Source organism: Kogia breviceps, chromosome 1 (assembly GCF_026419965.1).
Source record: "Kogia breviceps isolate mKogBre1 chromosome 1, mKogBre1 haplotype 1, whole genome shotgun sequence".
NCBI classification, from domain to species: domain Eukaryota; kingdom Metazoa; phylum Chordata; class Mammalia; order Artiodactyla; family Physeteridae; genus Kogia; species Kogia breviceps.
In genome coordinates this window covers 33,062,501-33,069,518 of record NC_081310.1, presented here as the reverse complement: position 1 = coordinate 33,069,518, position 7,018 = coordinate 33,062,501, and positions in this window count along the sequence as shown.

The window sequence follows — 7,018 nt, the reverse complement described above, 5'->3', positions numbered from 1 at the left end:
AGCCTGAAATCTAAACAAAATAAATACACACACACACACACACACACGCAAGTGTGTGGTGCCAGCTCTTCTTGAAACAGCATTTCAGAGAAAGAAGGGACCCGTGAGAGCAAGCATAGCTGCAGGAAGTTGCAGGAAGGAGGTGTCATTTAAAACAAGTCAGATATAGATGAGGAATTAAATAGACTGAAGGGAGAGGCACGTATTTCCAAGTGAAGGAACAACATGAACAAAAGCTTAAAGGCAGGAACAGCTCAGATGTCTGTGTGAGACAGTGAAGAAGCCATCTTGACTGGGTGGGAGGGCAAACCACTCATTCAACCTCCATTTAGAAGGAGAAACAGTGAAGACGAGACCAAACCAGAGGCAGAAGCCACGAGAAGAGGATTAGCTTTGGTGCTAGCCTAGCAGGAACTCCACCCCCTCCCAGCTGTATATGTAATGTCAACCAGGATGGTCCTCAGAGTGGTGGGCTGCCCACAGTCAGTGTGGATGCAATTTTTATAAGAGGGGGTGTTATAAGGAGGTAGGAGAGAGGATAAGGAATGCTTTGGGTTGGGGTTGGGGAGAGGTAGGTTTCTACCGAGCACATTGCCCCACAGGAAAATGTTTGCCAAAGACCAACTTCCTTCCTTGTCTTTACAAGTTGATCTGCCAATGATCTTCTTTTGGGAGATTTCCCATTTTTCTCTCCCCTTTCCCCCTCGGTACATACTTTTTCTTCTTATGGTGGATTTTGTATTTTTAGCCTAGGCAGTTGCTGTGGCAACCACTAGAGCTGAACATTTTGTTTCCCAAGAAGAAATGCATGTTTAAATATTCAAGCCATTTTCCGTTTTCAAAGCAACTGAGATTTCAAGCATATTATTCAGACTATATGAGAGAAATTGAATTTTCTGTCCTTTATTTTAAGTATTCCCACAGTGTTCACACATTTCCAGGGCTGGGATGGAGGTCAGGATTAATGTGTACATCAAATGTGGTAAGCCCTTTCAGAAAGGAGAATAAGGAATATGTTATGATATTTTACTCCCCCCCACAACTTTTTTTGGGCAGATCTTAACCATGATTACTCCAGACAACAAGGATGGGGGCTAATTTCCTCTCTCCTCAGGAAGGGAAGATACATAAAGAGGTACTCTTCTCCAGTCTTTCAAGAAAGGAGTGCCATCCTCCCATGTCTAACTTACCCCAAACAATGTTGGCATCAAAAAATGGCTTTTGTTCAATCTTTTGACATATTCTCACATTAGAGAAATTGTACAAATTGCATTTACTATGTCTGAGTATTCTTTTTCTTTAATTTAATCTTTTTTTTGATTTTACCTATTTTATTGATAATAGGTTTAGCCTCATCCTTATTATTAAATTTGTTTTGTTTTGTTTTTAATTTTTTTTTGAATATAGTTGATTTACAATGTTGTGTCAGTTTGTGCTGTACAGCAAAGTGAATCAGTTACACATATATATATATCCACTCTTTTTTAGATTATTTTCCCATATAGATCATTACAGAGTATTGAGAAGAGTTTCCTGTGCTATACAGTAGGTCCTTATTAGTTATCTATTTTATACATAATAAGGTATATATGTCAATCCCAATCTCTGATTTTATCCCATTCCTCCCCTTTCCACCCTGGTAAACATGAGTTTGTTTTCTACATCTATGACTCTATTTCTGTTTTGTAAATAGGTTCATTTGTATCATTTTTTTGGATTCCTGTCCGAGTATTATTTTTCTCTCTTAAAAATATTGCATATTTATTTTATAGATTTTAGATTACAAACACATATCTATTTTAGTATCTAAGGTTCAGAAGCATATCCCAGCCTCCAGACTCCTCTCAAGTACATTGGAGTGTGAGAATGACTCTCCCACATATCTAGACAAGGATTCATAACCTTGGGTCCATGAACTTGAATAGAAAAAAAATTCACCATTATTTTTGCTAACTTCTAACTAAGATTTATCATTTTGCTCCATTATGATTATAGGTAACAAACCATAAGTCATGACTAAACACCCCACTACATTACAATTGCTGAAGAATTATATGAAAATTTTGTGCATGTGCATCACCACCTTGAAATTTATGGTAGTTATTAGATACACTGCACAGCACAATCTTGTTGCTTCTTGAGTTAATAAAGAATATACATAGAGAGGATTGGTTCAAGATGGCAGAGTAGAAGGACATGCTCTCACTCCCTCTTGTGAGAGCACCAGAATCACAACTAACTGCTGAACAATCATTGACAGGAAGACATTGGAACTCATCAAAAAAGATACGCCACATATGAAGACAAAGGAGAAGCCACAATGAGACTGCAGGAGGGGCACAATCACAATAAAATCAAATCCCATAACTGTTGTGTGGGTGACTCACAAACTGGAAAACATTTATACCACAGAAGTTTACCCACTGGAGTGAAGGTTCTGAGCCCCATGTCAGGCTTCCCAACCTGGGAGCTCTGGCAATGGGATGAGGAATTCCTAGAGAGTCAGACTTTGAAGGTTAGTGGGATTTGATGGCAGGACTTTGACAGGACTGAGGGAAAAAGAGACTCCACTCTTGGAGGGCAAACACAAAGTAGTGTGCACATCAGGACCCAGGGAAAGGAGCAGTGACCCCGTAGGAGACTGAACTAGACCTACTTGCTAGTGTTGGAGGGTCTCCTGCAGAGGCAGGGGGTGGCTGAGACTAACCTTGAGGACAAGGACACTGGCAGCAGAAGTTCTGGGAAGTACTCCTTGGTATGAGCACTCCCGCAGTCCACCATTAGCCCCACCAAAGGATAGGCTCCTGTGTTGGGTTGCCTCAGGCCAAACAGCCAACAGGGAGGAAAGCAGTCCCACCCATCAGCAGAGAAGCAGATTAAAGTTTTACTGAGCTCTGCCTACCAGAGCAACAGCCAGCTCTACCCACCAACAGTCCCTCCCATCATGAAATATGCACAAGCCTCTAGATAGCCTCATCCACCAGAGGGCAGACAGCAGAAGCAAGAAGAACTACAATCTTGCAGCCTGTGGAACAAAAACCACATTCACAGAAAGAAAGACAAGATGAAAAGGCAGAGGGCTATGCACCAGATGAAGGAACAAGATAAAACCCAAGAAAAAAAAAACTAAATGAAGAGGAGATAGGCAACCTTCCAGAAAAAGAATGCAGAATAATGACAGTGAAGATGATTCAAGACCTCAGAAAAAGAATGGAGGCAAAGATCGAGAAGATGCAAGAAATATTTAACAAAGAACTAGAAGAATTATAGAACAAATATCTAGAAGAATTAAAGAACAAAAAGAGATGAAACAATACAAAAACTGAAATGAACAATACACTAGAAGGAATCAATAGCAGAATAATTGAGGCAGAAGAACGTATAAGTGACTGGGAAGATAGAAGGGTGGAATTCACTGCCGCAGAACAGAATAAAGAAAAAAGAATGAAAAGAAATGAAGACAGCCCAAGAGACCTCTGGGACAACATTAAACATAGCAACATTTGCATTATAGGGGTACCAGAGGGAGGAGAGAGAGAGAAATGACCCGAGAAAATATTTGAAGAGATTATAGTCGAAAAATTCCCTAACATGGCAAAGGAAATAGCCACCCAAGTCCAGGAAGCACAGAGAGTCTCATACAGGATAAACCCAAGGAGAAACATGCTGAGACACATAGTAATCAAACTGGCAAAAATTAAAGACAAAAAAAAATTACTGAAAGCAGGAAGGGAAAAATGACAAATAACATACAAGGGAACTCCCATAAGGTTAACAGCTGATTTCTCAGCAGAAACTCTACAGGCCAGAATGGAGTGGCATGATATATTTAAAGTGATGAAAGTGAAGAACGTACAACCAAGATTACTCTACATGGCAAAGATCTCATTCAGATTTGATGGAGAAATCAGAAGCTTTACACACAAGCAAAAGCTAAGAGAATTCAGCATCACCAAACCAGCTCTACAACAAATGCTAAAGGGACTTCTCTAAGTGGGAAACACAAGAGGAGAAAAGGATCTACAAAAACAAACCCAATATGATTAAGAAAATGGTAACAGGGACATACATATCAATAATTAACTTAAACGTGAATGGATTAAATGCTGCAACCAAAAGACACAGGCTCACTGAATGTATATAAAAACAAGACCCATATATGTGCTGTCTACAAGAGACCCACTTCAGTCCAAGGGACACACACAGACTGAAAGTCGAGGGATGGAAAAACATATTCCATGCAAATGGAAATCAAAAGAAAGCTGTAGTAGCAAAACTTATATCAGATAAAATAAAGAATGTTATAAGAGACAGGAAGGACACTACATAATGATCGAGGGACCAATCCAAGAAGAAGATATAACAATTATAAATATATATGCACCCAACATAGGAGGACCTCAATACATAAGGCAACTGCTAACAGCTATAAAAGAGGAAATAAACAGTAACACAATAATAGTAGGGGACTTTTAACACCTCACTTACACCAATGGACAGATCATCCAAACAGAAAATTACTAAGGAAACAAAAGCTTCAAATGCCACAATAGGCCAGATAGATTTAATTGATATTTATAGGACATTCCATCCAAAACCAGCAGATTACACTTTCTTCTCAAGTGCCCATGGAACATTCTCCAGGATAAATCACATCTTGGGTCAAAAATCAAGCATGAGTAAATTAAAGAAAATTGAAATCAGATCAAACATCTTTTCTGACCACAGCATTATGAGGTTAGAAATCAATTATAGGAAAAAAAACCGTAAAAAACACAAACACATGGAGGCTAAACAATACGATACTAAATAACTAAGAGATAACTGAAAAAATCAAAGATGAAATCAAAAAATATGTAGAGACAAATGCCAATGAAAACACGATGATCCAAAAACCTATGGGATGTAGCAAGAGCAGTTCTAAGAGGGAAGTTTATAGCCATACAACTTACCTCAAGAAACAAGAAAACTCTCAAATAAACAATCTAACCTTACACCTAAAAGAACTAGAGAAAGAAGAACGAACAAAACCCAAAGTTAGCAGAGGAAGGAAATCATAAAATCAGAGCAGAAATAAATGAAATAGAAAGAAAGAAAACAATAGCAAAGATCAATAAAACTAAAAGCTTGTTCTTTGAGAAGATAAACAAAATTGATAAACCATTAGCCAGCCTCATCAAGAAAAAGAGAGAGAGGACTCAAATCAATAAAATTAGAAATGAAAAAGGAGAAGTTACAACAGATACCACAGAAATCCGAAGCATCATAAGAGACTACTACAAGCAACTCTATACCAATAAAATGGACAACCTGAAAGAAATGGACAAATTCTTAGAAAGGTATAACCTTCCAAGACCGAACCAGGAAGAAATAGAAAATATGAACAGACCCATCTCAAGCACTGAAATTGGAACTGTGATTAAAAATCTTCCAACAAAGAAAAGCCCAGGACCAGATGGCTTCACAGGTGAATTCTATCAAATATGTAGAGAAGAGCTAACACCCATCCTCCTCAAACTCTTCCAAAAAATTGCAGAGGAAGGAACACTCCCAAACTCATTCTATGAGGCCACCATCACCCTGATACCAAAACCAGACAAAGGTACTACAAATAAAGGAAAACTACAGACCAATATCACTGATGAATATAAATGCAAAAATCCTCAACAAAATACTAGCAAACAGAATCCAACAACATATTAAAGGATCATACACCATGATCAAGTGAGATTTATCTGAGGGATGCAAGGATTCTTCAATATACGCAAAACAATCAATGTGATACACCAAATTAACAAATTGAAGAATAAAAACCATATGATCAGCCCAATGGATGCAGAAAAAGCTTTTGACAAAATTGAACAGCGATTAATGATAAAAACTCTCCAGAAAGTGGGCATGGAGGGAACCTACCTCAACATAATAAAGGCCATATTCAACAAACTCACAGTAAACAGCATTCTCAATGGTGAAAAACTGAAAGCATTTCTTCTAAGATCAGGAACGAGACAAGGATGTCCACTCTCGCCACTATTATTCAACATAGTTTTGGAATTCCTAGCCACGGCAATCAGAGAAGAAAAAGAAATAAAAGGAATACAAATTGGAAAAGAAGAAGTAGACCTGTCACTGTTTGCAGATGACATGATACTATACATAGAGAATCCTAAAGATGCCACCAGACACTACTTGAGCTAATCAATGACTTTGGTAAAGTTGCAGGATACAAAATTAATGGACAGAAATCTCTTGCATTTATATACACTAATCATGAAAAATCTGAAAGAGAAATTAAGGAAACACTCCCATTTACCATTGCAACAAAAAGAATAAAATACCTAGGAATAACCCTACCTAAGGAGACAAAAGACCTGTTTGGAGAAAAGTATGACACTATTTAAAGAAATTAAAGATGATAGAAACAGATGGAGAGATATACCATGTTCTTGGATTGGAAGAATCAATATTGTTAAAATGACTATACTACCCAAAGCAATCTACTGATTCAATGCAATCATTATCAAATTACCAATGGCAGTTTTTATGGAACTAGAACAAAAAATCTTAAAATTTGTATGGAGACACAAAAGACCCGGAATAGCCAAAGCAGTCTTGAGGGAAAGAAACGGAGCTGGAGGAATCAGACTCCCTGACTTCAGAGTATACTATAAAGCTACAATAATCAAGACAATATGGTACTGTCACAAAAACAGAGATACAGATCAATGAAACAGGATAGAAAACCCAGGGATAAACCCATGCATCTATGGTCAACTAATCTATGACAAAGGAGGCAAGGATGTACAATGGACAGCCTCTTCAATAAGTGGTCCTGGGAGAACTGGACAGCTAAATATAAAAGAATGAAATTAGAACAATCCCTTACACCATACAAAAAAATAAACTCAAAATGGATTAGAGATCTAATGTAAGACCGGACACTATAAAACTCTTAGAGGAAAACATAGGAAGAACACTTTGACATAAATCACAGCAAGATCTTTTGTGATCCACCTCC